Below are 8736 nucleotides of genomic sequence, written 5' to 3' on the forward strand. Positions count from 1 at the left end.
GGCCTTCTTGACATCTGTCAGGTCGCTAGTCTTACCCATGATGGGGGTTTTGAGTAATGAACCAGGCAGGGAGTTTATAAAAGCCTCAGGTATCTTTTGCATGTGTTTAGAGTTAATTAGTTGATTCAGAAGATTAGGGTAATAGGTCGTTTAGAGAACCTTTTCTTGATATGCTAATTTATTGAGACAGGTTTTTTGGGTTATCAGGAGTTGTATGCCAAAATCATCAGTATTAAAACAATAAAAGACCTGACAAATTTCAGTTGGTGGATAATGAATCTATAATATATGAAAGTTTAATTGTAATCATTACATTATGGTAAATAATGAAATTTAACACTATATGCTATTTTTTTGAGAAGGACCTGTACATACATACATCCAACCATCTATACATACATACATCCATCTATACATACATACATACATCTATACATACATACATCTATACATACATACATACATACATCCATCTATACATACATACATCTATACATACATACATACATACATACATACATACATACATCTATACATACATCCATACATCCATCTATACATACATACATACATCAATACATACATACATCCAACCATCTATACATACATCCATCCATCTATACATACATACATCCATCCACACATACATCTATACATACATACATACATACATCTATACATACATACATACATCTATACATACATCTATACATACATCTATACATCTATACATACATCCATACATATATACATCTATACATACATCTATACATACATACATCTATACATCCATCTATACATACATACATACATACATCTATACATACATCTATACATACATCTATACATACATCCATACATCTATACATACATACATCCATCCATACACCTATACATACATACATCCATATATACATCCATCCATCCATCTATACATACATACATACATCCATCTATACATCCATCCATACATACATCTATACATACTGTAGGGATTTCACTCACTCAGGTGCGACGGCTGACACTCAGGAGGCACGTTCCTTTAAAAGTTCACAGGGTTTATTACTTCATAAACCACATGGCAAAATAACAGCATATAAATAGCCTTTAGCTCAGGAAAAGAAAACAAAGTGTCCAGTCCATCAGGCTCAGTCCTGGAGCCTTCACACACTCAGGAGGGTTTTCACCTCCACACATATCTGCTGTGTTAGCATTAGCCTGTCTTATATAGAGCTAACCACACCCAGTAACCCATCACATGATTAGCCATGTGGTCTGACATTACCACAGGTCCTGAAACACATATATATATATATATATACTGTACAACAAAGAAATACTTTAGGCTACATTACAGCAACAAGGCACTTATGTGGCACATACCTCCCGTCGACTACACACCCTTTAGCCATGCTACATACCTCCCCCCTCTGCCTAAAGCCGTGGGGCTTGGCACTTTACCCCACTAAACAAGGGATTCTTGATAGGGCATCCGCATTACCGTGCAGCTTTCCAGCCCAATGTTCCACATGGAAACTGAAGTCCTGCAGGGCTAAGAACCAACGGGTGACCCTAGCATTTCTACCCTTTGTTTCCCTCATCCATCTAAGTGGGGCATGGTCAGATATTAGCCTGAATTTACGACCCAGCAGATAGTACCGTAACGTGTCCACGGCCCACTTTATGGCCAAACACTCTTTTTCCACGACTGAGTAGTTCTTCTCAGATGAGGACAGCTTTCTACTCAGATAGAGAACAGGATGCTCCTCCCCATGTAGCTCTTGGGAAAGGACTGCTCCTACCCCAACATCTGAGGCATCTGTCTGAAGAATAAATTCTTAATTGAAGTCTGGGGCCATCAGAACGGGCTGCTTACATAGAGCCCCTTTCAACTCTTGGAAGGCTGACTCTGTCTCTTCGGACCATTTAACCATCACTGATTTTGTCCCCTTTAGCAGATCAGTCAGAGGCGCAGCCACTGTGGCGAAGTTCGGGATGAACCTCCTGTAATATCCCACGATTCCCAGAAAGGCTTTAACTTGCTTTTTGGAGAGTGGTTTCGGCCATGTTTGGATTGCCTCCACTTTCCTGATTTGGGGCTTTATTTCTCCACGACCCACTATATAGCCTAGGTATTTAGCTTCTTCCTTACCCAAGGCACACTTCTTCGGGTTTATTGTAAACCCCGCCTCTCTTAGAGCATCAAACACCGCTTGGACTTTCTCCAGATGACTCTCCCAGTCCGGGCTAAAGATGACGATATCATCTAGGTACGCAGCAGCGTAGGCCTTATGTGGTGCAAGGACTCTATCCATAGCCCTCTGGAAGGTCGCCGGAGCTCCCTGTAGGCCAAACGGCATCCGGACATACTGGAAGCATCCATCAGGTGTCGAAAAGGCCGTCTTCTCCTTGGCTTCCTGTGCCATGGGGATCTGCCAATACCCCTTTGTCAAATCCAAGGTGGATATATATCTGGCGTGCACAAGCCTTTCAATGAGCTCATCAACGCGGGGCATGGGATAAGCGTCAAACTTGGAGACCTCATTCAACTTCCGATAGTCGTTGCAAAACCTCCACTCTCCATCAGGTTTTGGGACCAGGACAATTGGGCTCGACCAACCGCTCTTGGATTCCTCAATGACTCCAAGCTTCAACATACGCTCCACCTCCTTGGAGATAACTTCTCGACGAGCCTCAGGAATATGATAGGGCTTCACGTTCACCCGCACATGTGGCTCTGTTAGGACCTCGTGCTCTATGACCTTCGTGTGTCCTGGCAACTCTGAAAACAGGTCCCTGTTTTTCTGGAGTAACTCCCGGCACTGCTGTTTCTGGGTCTTCGATTGCATCTCCGCTATAGTAACCGCTCCAACCTCACCTTCTGGGTTGCTTACCAACGATGGAGTTACTGTCGGCTCTCTATCTTGCCACGGCTTGATGAGGTTGACATGGTATACTTGGAATGGTTTTCGTCTTCCTGGTTGGTGAATTTTATAATTTACTTCACCAAGTTTCTCGACAACCTCATATGGCCCTTGCCATTTGGCCAAGAACTTGCTTTCCACCGTCGGAACTAACACAAGAACTCGGTCTCCCGGATTGAACTGCCTCACTCTTGCAGACCGGTTGTAGACTCTGGCCTGAGCTTCTTGTGCCTGGAGGAGGTGTTCTTTCACGATAGGCATCACCTTTGCAATCCTCTGCTGCATCAGGGCCACATGCTCAATGACGCTTCTGTGAGGCGTGACTTCGGCTTCCCAGGTTTCCTTGGCTATATCCAGGAGTCCTCGCGGATGTCGGCCATATAGAAGCTCAAATGGTGAGAACCCTGTGGAGGCCTGTGGAACTTCATGAATGGAAAACATCAGATAGGGTAAGAGACAATCCCAGTCTCTACCATCTTCCTCTATAGCTTTTCTCAGCATGCTCTTCAGTGTCTTGTTAAATCTCTCAACAAGGCCATCTGACTGGGGATGGTACACCGAGGTCCTCAACTGGGAGATTTTCAGGGCTTTGCATAACTCCCTCATCACTTTGCTCATGAAAGGTGTCCCCTGGTCAGTCAGGATCTCCTTCGGCAGACCTGTCCGGGAAAAGACATGGACCAACTCGCGGGCTATACTCTTCGAGGAAGAATTTCTCAAGGGAATTGCCTCAGGATAGCGTGTGGCATAGTCCAGGATGACTAATATATACTGATGGCCCCGGGCTGATTTAACTAAGGGACCAACCAAGTCCATGGCAATTCTCTCAAACGGCACCTCAATAATGGGCAGTGGCACAAGGGGGTTCCGGAAATGAGGAGTGGGAGCAGTTAGCTGACATGTAGGGCAGGACCTGCAATAGTTCACTATTTCCCGGTGACACCCAGGCCAATAGAACCTCTGCACAACCCGTTCCTGCGTTTTTTCCACCCCTAGGTGTCCACCCAAGATGTGTGAATGGGCCATGTCCAACACCTTCCGTCTATATGGACCCGGCACTACCAACTGCTCTACCAACTCCTCCCTTATTTTCGTGACCCGGTACAACAACTCCCCACTCATCAGAAAATGGGGAAATCTTGTGTCTGCCCCCGGCTCCTGTACCACCCCGTCAATAACTGTGACATTATTAAAGGCTTCCCTCAGAGTGGGGTCCCTATGTTGGGCAGTCCCAAAATTTTCACCGGTTACCTCTAACTCCAGAATGTCAGATGCAGGGGACACTTCCTCCTCATCCCCAACCAGAACACAAAAAGGAAACCTGTCTGACTCCGGGTGTGGCGACACCCTTCCAGGGTTCATTGGTTCCCTACTCTTGCTAGGGAGCTCAGAACCTTTTCCCCACAAATCCCAAAACAAACAGAAATCCCGGCCAATAATTATAGGGTGCAACAAGTCCTGAACGACGCCGACTATGTGGGACTCAGTGCCACATGCCGTTTCAATGTCCACCCTGACCATAGGGTAGTCCTTTGCATCACCATGTATGCACCGCACTCCGACCTTCTTTCCCGGGAGCAGGTGGAGAGGAAAAGTGGCCCTCACCAGGGTCACTAGGCTCCCCGAGTCTAACAGTGCCATTACTGCTCGACCGTTCACCTTTACAGGACACGCATGAGGTCCCTCGTTGGGCGGAGAGTTCACACTGCAGGCTGGATACGCATAGTATGAACAATGGCATCCCATGCTGCAGTCCATCTGCTCAGTGGTCTGGGAACAACGGGCAGCTATATGTCCTGGCCCGTGGCACCTCCAACAAACAATATCACCCGTAGGGACCTTGGGCACCACCTCCCCCTCCCTTTGTGACTTTGGACGCGCCACCCCTTTTTGGGACTCAGCTCCCTTCTGGGACCCCCAATACGGCATGGGTTGTCTCCTGGAGGAGCCTTCCAACCCTTGGTATCTCTCAACCAGTCCGATCAGCTCGTCGGCATTCTGGGGATCACCCTGGGCAACCCAAGTCTGTATGGACCTCGGGAGGGAATGCACAAACCGATCCATCATCACTCGTTCCACCATCTGTGCAGGTGTACACGACTCTGGCTGCAGCCATTTCTGGACCAGGTGCAACAGGTCAAACATTTGAGAGCGAGGCGGTTTGTCCCGGTGATAGGCCCAGCAGTGAACTCGCTGTGCCCTGACAGTCAGTGTCACCCCCAAACGTGCGAGAATCTCAACTTTCAATTTGTGATACTCTTTGGCATCCTGCAAGGCCAAATCATAGTACGCCTTCTGGGGTTCTCCCGTCAGGTATGGCGCCAGTACCTCTGCCCACTGCTCTGGCGGAAGTTTTTCCCTCTCAGCGACCCTCTCAAACACCGTCAGGAAGGCCTCAACATCATCCCCGGGAGTCATTTTCTGCAATGCGCGTCTTACCGTTGTAAGTACTCGGGCAGAAATCCGAGAGTGGACCCTCTGGGTCGTGACTCTAGAGCCCTCGGGGTCGAGCGGACCAGATGGAATCACCCCCTATACAGGGAGTGTTAGGAGCAGGACCTCGAGGGAATGGAGACACAACAGCTAGAGCCAAAGGGGCGACCCAAGATAAAGAAGGAAACCACAGGCTATAAGGATGGCAGGGAATAATAGGAAAACAAGACTTAACTGAAAATGACTGGAACACGGAACGGCAGAACACAGCAGGAACACGGACTGGCAGGGTACAGCAGGAACACGGACTGGCAGGACACAGCAGGAACACGGACTGGCAGGATAAAGCAGGAACACGGACTGGCAGGATACAGCAGGAACACGGACTGGCAGGATACAGCAGGAACACGGACAGGCAGGATACAGCAGGAACACGGGCTGGCAGGACACAGCAGGAACACGGACTGGCAGGATACAGCAGGAACACGGACTGGCAGGATACAGCAGGAACACGGACAGGCAGGACACAGCAGGAACACGGACAGGCAGGACACAGCAGGAACACGGACTGGCAGGATACTGAGACAAAGTAAAGACTGGGCAGAGAAAAGACACTGGTACAGGGGAGCCTAGGGCATAGGGACACTGACGGCAGACAGTGCACCTACAAAGCAAAGGCGTCTTACCTAGGAAGACGCCGGGAAGAAATAGTCGATGGGCGCCGCCATGTTGGGGCGGAGCTATCGGGTCGCGACCTCCCAGAGGGCTCAGCGCTGGAGGAGACGCGACCGCGCATGCGCAAAGACGCTGGACGCCGGGAGCCAGAGAAAGAAGCAGCAGAGCGGCGAGGAACGGGATCGCGAGTGTGCCGCTGGATGGAAGAAGATGGGTAAGTATGTGCGGGCGTGACAGTACCCCCCTCCTTAGTCCCCCTTTTTTTAAGGCTAGAAAGGAATCTTTTCATGATAAGGGGAGCATTGATGTTCTCTCGAGGCTCCCAGGACCTCTCCTCAGGACCAAATCCCTCCAAATCAATTAAAAAATAAGTTTTACCCCTAACTACCTTTTTGGCAAGAATATCTTTAACGTTAAAGATTCCATCAGAAGTACAGAGCTGAGGAGAGGGAGAGGTAGCGGAGTGAAAACGATTAAAGACTGCGGGTTTGAGAAGAGACACATGGAAGGCATTGGGAATGCGCAAAGAGGCAGGCAGCTTCAACTTATAACAGACATCATTAATGCGACTCAAGATAGGAAACGGACCAATATAGCGAGGACCCAGTTTGCAAGAGGGAATTTTAAGCTTGATATAGCGAGAGGAGAGCCAAACTTTATCACCCGGAGAATATGGCGGAGCATCCAAACGCCTCTTGTCAGCAAACTTTTTCATATTAAGGCTAGCTGTCTCAAGAGCCACTTTGGTCTCATTCCAATTTGTAGAGAATTCCCGGGACAAGAAATCCGCTGCCGGTACCCCCGAGGAGAGAGAAACAGGAAGAGGAATGTTCGGATGTTGACCATAGACTACAAAAAAGGGAGATTTGGAGGAAGACTCGCTGGGAAGATTGTTGTAAGAGAATTCAGCCCAGGGGAGAAGAGAGACCCAGTCATCTTGGTGTGCATTGGTGAAATGTCGCAGATATGTAGTCAAAACTTGATTAACTCGCTCCACTTGTCCGTTGGACTGAGGGTGATAGGCGGAAGAGAAGTCCAAGTTAACCTTTAATAGACTGCAGAGAGCTCTCCAAAAACGTGAGGTAAATTGTACTCCACGGTCAGAGACGATATGATGTGGGAAACCATGAAGACGGAAGACTTGGTGTAAAAAGATCTTTGCCAACTCAGGAGCGGAAAGCAGACCAGGCAATGCGATGAAGTGAGCCATTTTAGAGAACCGATCTACAACAACCAAGATGACAGAACAATTCGAGGAACAAGGTAGATCAGTGATGAAGTCCATAGCTATAAAACTCCAAGGAACGGAAGGTACAGGCAGAGGATGCAGGAGACCGGAAGGAGGCTGCCTAGGAACTTTATTTTTAGCACAAGAAGGACAAGAAGCGATGAATTTGGTGACGTCTTGTCGGAGAGATGGCCACAAGTAGTGCCGAGAGATAAGAGAAAGTGTTTTCTTGACTCCTATATGTCCTGCAATTTTGGAGGAGTGACCCCAACGTAAAACTCTCTCCTTGTCTTGATTAGCCACAAGAGTCTTGCCAGGAGGAGTTGAAATCACTCTTAGAGGAGCAAGAGTGACGATCTTCGTAGGATCAATGATGTGAGCCGGAGAATCCTCAATGTCCTGAGGCTGAAAGGATCTCGAAAGAGCATCCGCTTTGACATTCTTATTTCCGGGTCGGAAATGAAGCTCAAACTCAAATCGTCCGAAGAATAAAGACCATCTGGCTTGTCGTGGATTTAGTCTTTGGGCTGACTGAATATAGGCCAGATTCTTGTGGTCTGTGTAAATGGTGAATGGATGAAGAGACCCCTCAAGAAGATAACGCCATTCCTCCAAGGCTAGCTTGATAGCCAATAGTTCCTTATCCCCTATAGAGTAGTTACGCTCAGGAGCGGAAAAAGTTTTAGAAAAGAAACCACAGGTCACCAAACGTCCGGACGAAGATCTTTGCAAAAGTACTGCTCCAGCTCCAATAGAGGATGCGTCGACCTCAAGGACAAACGGTCTATTAGCATCAGGACGATGAAGCACAGGGGCCGTAGCGAAACTTTGTTTAAGGGACAGAAAGGACTCTTCAGCCTCAGGGGTCCAAAGACCGGAATTGACTCCCTTGCGAACTAGGGCAAAGATAGGCTTGGTCATGGAAGAAAAATGAGGAATAAATTGTCTATAGTAATTGGCAAAGCCAAGAAAACGTTGGAGTGCTTTTGTTCCAAGAGGACGAGGCCAATTCAGGACAGCCAAAACCTTCTCTGGATCCATCTCTAAGCCAGATCTTGAGACAATATACCCAAGGAAGGGAAGAGACGATTGTTCAAAGACGCACTTCTCAATCTTAGCGAACAGATGATTCTCTCTTAGCCTTTGCAGAACTCGGCGGACATCTCGCCTGTGAGTGGAGAGATCCGGAGAAAAGATGAGAATGTCGTCAAGGTAAACCACGACTGAGGAGTAGAGAAGATCCCGAAATACATCGTTCACAAATTCCTGGAAAACCGCGGGGGCGTTGCAGAGACCAAACGGCATAACCAAGTATTCGTAGTGACCGTCACGAGTATTGAAGGCAGTCTTCCACTCGTCGCCTGCACGAATACGAACCAGATTGTATGCGCCACGTAGATCTAATTTGGTAAAAATTTGCGCACCCCGCAGACGGTCGAAGAGTTCCGGAATGAGTGGCAGAGGATATTTGTTCTT

This window comes from Ranitomeya imitator, chromosome 10 (assembly GCF_032444005.1).
Source record: "Ranitomeya imitator isolate aRanImi1 chromosome 10, aRanImi1.pri, whole genome shotgun sequence".
NCBI classification, from domain to species: domain Eukaryota; kingdom Metazoa; phylum Chordata; class Amphibia; order Anura; family Dendrobatidae; genus Ranitomeya; species Ranitomeya imitator.